This window comes from Nematostella vectensis, chromosome 14 (genome assembly GCF_932526225.1).
Source record: "Nematostella vectensis chromosome 14, jaNemVect1.1, whole genome shotgun sequence".
NCBI lineage: Eukaryota > Metazoa > Cnidaria > Anthozoa > Actiniaria > Edwardsiidae > Nematostella > Nematostella vectensis.
The window spans coordinates 11,379,460-11,384,875 of NC_064047.1; positions in this window are offsets into that span (position 1 = coordinate 11,379,460).

A 5,416-nucleotide genomic window follows, 5' to 3' on the forward strand; every position below is an offset into this window, starting at 1 on the left:
CCTCTCCTCACCTCTCCTCTCCTCTCCTCTCCTCTCCTCTCCTCTCCTCTCCTCTCCTCTCCTCTCCTCCTCTCCTCTCCTCTCCTCTCCTCTCCTCTCCTCTCCTCTCCTCTCCTCACCTCTCCTCTCCTCTCCTCTCCTCTCCTCTCCTCTCCTCTCCTCTCCTCTCCTCTCCTCTCCTCTCCTCTCCTCTCCTCTCCTCTCCTCTCCTCTCCTCTCCTCTCCTCTCCTCTCCTCTCCTCTCCTCTCCTCTCCTCTCCTCTCCTCTCCTCTCCTCTCCTCTCCTCTCCTCTCCTCTCCTCTCCTCTCCTCTCCTCTCCTCTCCTCTCCTCTCCCCTCCCCTCCCCTCCCCTCCCCTCCCCTCCCCTCCCTCCCCTCCCCTCCCCTCCCCTCCCCTCCCTCCCCTCCCCTCCCCTCCCCTCCCCTCCCCTCCCCTCCCCTCCCCTCCCCTCCCCTCCCCTCCCCTCCCCTCCCCTCCCCTCCCCTCCCCTCCCCTCCCCTCCCCTCCCCTCCCCTCCCCTCCCCTCCCCTCCCCTCCCCCTCCCCTCCCCTCCCCTCCCCTCCCCTCCCCTCCCCTCCCCTCCCCTCCCCTCCCCTCCCCTCCCCTCCCCTCCCCTCCCCTCCCCTCCCCTCCCCTCCCCTCCCCTCCCCTCCTCCCCTCCCCTCCCCTCCCCTCCCCTCCCCTCCCCTCCCCTCCCCTCCCCTCCCCTCCCCTCCCCTCCCCTCCCCTCCCCTCCCCTCCCCTCCCCTCCCCTCCCCTCCCTCCCCTCCCCTCCCCTCCCCTCCCCTCCCCTCCCCTCCCCTCCCCTCCCCTCCCCTCCCCTCCCCTCCCCTCCCCTCCCCTCCCCTCCCCTCCCCTCCCCTCCCCTCCCCTCCCCTCCCCTCCCCTCCCCTTCCCCCCCTCCCCTCCCCCTCCCCTCCTCTCCTATCCTCTCCTCTCCTCTCCTTCCCTCCCCTCTCACTAAGTACCTCGTTATAAGCGCATGTCTCCTCAGCTGCCCACGAATCATCACCTCCGACTGCTATCCCTACCACTGGAAGTCAAACTGCAAGGGGACAGATGTTGGTTATCAGGTTGGGAATTGCAATCATGGTGAGTATTGTTTGTTGGCTATGGCTATCACCAAGTCATAAGTGGCCTTTAGAGGCCTAGCAGCCCTTGACTGGAACTGACTAAGTAGGGATGGTCACTGGTGGCCTTGTGGGGTAAGTACAGTGGCCTCTTGCCGATGCAGTAAGTAGAGGTCGAGTCCCCGGAATTGAATTCGGTAAACTGTCTTGGTTTACGTCAATTCCTGTTGAGTGTGTTGAGCTTGTTTTCTCTGTGTTTCTTGTCTTTCGGATGAGACACAAAACCGAGGTCCCGTCTCTTAAACGTCCTTTCCTAACTCCTTAATGCTACACCTACCGTTATTCATGTTGGCATTAATCAGGTCAATAGGAGGAAAGTAGAGACCGTTTTTGTGGACCAGATAATCTTTTAGATGCGCCACAGGTAGCCCAAGCTCCCTATTTGTGCCTATTGATCTTACGGTAAGCTTTTTACTAAACACAAAATAGTAAAAAGTAAAAAATTCATTTGCTGAAAATAAAAATGTAATTGTTAATTAGTAAATGTAGTATTGTGTTTATGTTCACGTTTTGCGTGTTTTCTGGATATATTAAAGCGTCTGGTGTTGAAGAATCGCGATTGAAACACTGTCCGCTAAAATGCTTATAAAACCTGGCCCAACATAAAGGCGTCAGGCTCTGACCACGATATTGACTTGCTTCGATCAAAGTAGTCTCTACAAAAGGATAGTCAGGGTCGTATTTTTTATATTGTGTACTGCTAGAGAGGAAGCATAAGAATGAGTTAAGTTAAAAAACAAAGAAAATTTATACTAGATCGATGTATTATATATGTTTTTATAAGCGCCAATCAGCAGTCAAGTATTGGGATTGGGTCCTCAACCATGTGTTTTAATGGACGCCTTTTAATAGCAAAATACTTTTGTTCTATAAACAGTATTTGACAACAGAGATAATTCTGAGTGTGACATTTCTTGGCAAGCAAACGGATATAATGGTAAGAAGGGACGGCGAAAGCGGGGGAGGGGGGAAGGAACTGATAACAAAGGAATCGAGCGATATCCACATATTCACGACACACCAACATATACTTTTCTTTTCCACGACATAATCCCCCCAATACTTTACGGCATACATGTTTGTATGACATACTTGCAGAACCCTATTTTGCCACTTCTAGTGGTGGAGTGGAAGCTTGAAAGAAATGGGGGGAGGCTAAGAAAAGATAACAAAGGAATCGAGCAATATTCACGTTTCTCTCTCTTTTTTTACTATCCACATATTCAAAACAGACAAAAGTGTTTTCTTTACGGCTACATGTATGACGTACAGGTAGAGACCCTTTTTTGGCACTTCTAGTGGTGGAGGTCCAGGGGCTGGGAATAAGGGGGAGGGGGGTTGTGTTGTAGCGAACTCTCAAACCTTTGATAACTCGCTCCAGCTAACTCGCAGAGGTTTTTTGTTTTTCGCGAGTAGCGTGTTTATGTATATGCGAGATTATTAGGCTCAATAAAACAGGTACACTCTAAAATATGCCAAATCAAGTCGGAAAAGCAAAGGAGACCATTTCTTAGTTGTTCTAGATTACAATGTAGAATGTAAAGACAATTGTATTTGAAGTTGATTGTTGTCTATCTTTTTTTAACAGATGAAAGGCGTGCCTTATACGGGAGTACGTGTAAAAATGGTGACATGGGTCTGAATAGATACCAGCAAGGCATGTTATGGGTTAGATAGAGAGAGTGGTCAGCTTAGCAAGGGTCTGTATCGGGACTGTCAAGGCATGTTATGGGTGAAATAGAGAGAGTGGTCATCTTAGCAAGGGTCTGTATAGGGACTGTCAAGGCATGTTATGGGTGAAATAGAGAGAGTGGTCATCTTAGCAAGGGTCTGTATAGGGACTGTCAAGGCATGTTATGGATGAGATAGAGTGGTCAGCTTAGCAAGGGTCTGTATCGGGACTGTCAAGGCATGTTATGGGTGAAATAGAGAGAGTGGTCATCTTAGCAAGGGTCTGTATAGGGACTGTCAAGGCATGTTATGGATGAGATAGAGTGGTCAGCTTAGCAAGGGTCTGTATAGGGACTGTCAAGGCATGTTATGGGTGAGATAGAGAAAGTGGTCAACTTCGCAAGGTTCTGTATCGGGACTGTCAACGCATATTATGGGTGAGATAGAGACCGTCGAGGTATTTGAGTGCTGAGTAATACAGAGTGATCGGGATAACAAGGTTCTTTATAGAGACGTCAAAGCATTTGATATATGAGATCAAAAGAGTGGTCGGGATAGTAGGGTTTGTATAGAGACGTCAAAGCATGTGATGGGTCAGATCATGAGATGGGTCGGTATAGCAAGAGTATATTTACGGGCCCTCGAGGTGTATTCTGTGGCGATCTAGAATTTGTAACTAGCTGCATGCATTTTTTGTTTGACATTTTATTAAACGGGGCTAATTAACAGACTGCGTCTACATTCCACATTCTTTCACAACAAGATGGCGTCTTGCAGACTGGCGGAGAGGCGTCGTACATAAAACGACGGCGACGGCTAGGACAACAAGATCGAAAAAGATGTGTTCGCGCTTGGCGATCAAATATTTAAAATTAATTATAATTTAATTGCTATGGAATAAGCAAAACACTTTAGTCAGAGGTAGATAAAACTATTGAATTCTTAAGCGGGGATAGAAGGTGACATGAGCTTTGATACAGAACTCAGTTTTTTTAGTCCAAGCTGACAATGTGTTGTAAATAACAGGGCGGTAGCAGGGAATGGGGCACATGGAGCTCATGCTGCCCAATAAATTTGCAAGGTCAATTTAAATTCAAGTTGCATTTTGCCACAGCTTAAATATCATGTTGCATGCCTCTGTGAAAACAAGTAATTCCGCTGATGTTTAAAGCATTGGTCCCTCTCTTCAACACACCTTCGCAGACCACCTAGTTTTTCTACAGGTGGTTGTAGTTTTTCTAGTGATACCAATGAGAAGCTAAAATGGCTGGTTAATAATGTTTTATTGGTTGATTTTTATAAGTACAGGGGAGTATTTCTAGACTGCCTTTTACTAGAGATTTTATAATAATTTCTGTCAAACCCCCAGAAATAAGGTAGAGACATCCCTTTTTGGGAACTTATGCACTAGTCATTTGAAACCCCCCACCCCCATGGGGTTAACGTGGGGGCTTAGAACACTTTTGAAGAAGCTGTCCCGAGGGGGTGGGGAAATTGACATTTTTTTTACTCTAAGATTTGTCCCCACCCTGGGGCTTTGGGAAAAGTGAATAGTGTCACAAATGTCATGTCAGTTTCTGGCTTGAACTTCTTTCTCTTCTGTAGCAAGCAATTCCATGTATCAGCCTGCGGCCAGCTGCACGGCGAAATGTGCAAAAACGAATATGAATGATAACTAATGCGAGATGAAAATGATTTATTTTTTGCACCTTTTAGCTAACTGTTATTTTCATAGTTATTGGTACAAATGTACTCGCTGAAGTGTACTGGCTTTGAAAGATAAAGGCTTATTTTAGATGACTTGTCGGATAGTTGCCTATAGTTTGCATCCTGAGGGGGTGGGGGCTTTTCTCTGTTTTGTACAGGGTCAAAGTAATCCCCCACCCTTCCCCGGGACCATGGGTGTGGGGTTGGATGTGGGGGCTTTTCTCTGTTTTGTACAGGGTCAAAGTAATCCCCCACCCTTCCCCAGGACCATGGGGGTGGGGGTGGATGTGGGGGCTTTTCTCTGTTTTGTACAGGGTCAAAGTAATCCCCCACCCTTCCCCGGGACCATGGGGGTGGGGGTGGATGTGGGGGCTTTTCTCTGTTTTGTACAGTGTCAAAGTAATCCCCCACCCTTTCCCAGGACCATGGGTGTGGGGGTGGATGTGGGGGCTTTTCTCTGTTTTGTACAGTGTCAAAGTAATCCCCCACCCTTCCCCAGGACCATGGGTGTGGGGGTGGATGTGGGGGCTTTTCTCTGTTTTGTACAGTGTCAAAGTAATCCCCCACCCTTCCCCAGGACCATGGGGGAGGGGGTGGATGTGGGGGCTTTTCTCTGTTTTGTACAGTGTCAAAGTCTAATCCCCCACCCTTCCCCGGGACCATGGGGGTGGGGGTGGATGTGGGGGCTTTTCTCTGTTTTGTACAGTGTCAAAGTAATCCTCCACCCTTCCCCAGGACCATGGGGGTGGGGGTGGATGTGGGGGCTTTTCTCTGTTTTGTACAGTGTCAAAGTAATCCCCCACCCTTCCCCGGGACCATGGGGGTGGGGGTGGATGTGGGGGCTTTTCTCTGTTTTGTACAGTGTCAAAGTAATCCCCCACCCTTCCCCGGGACCATGGGGGTGGGG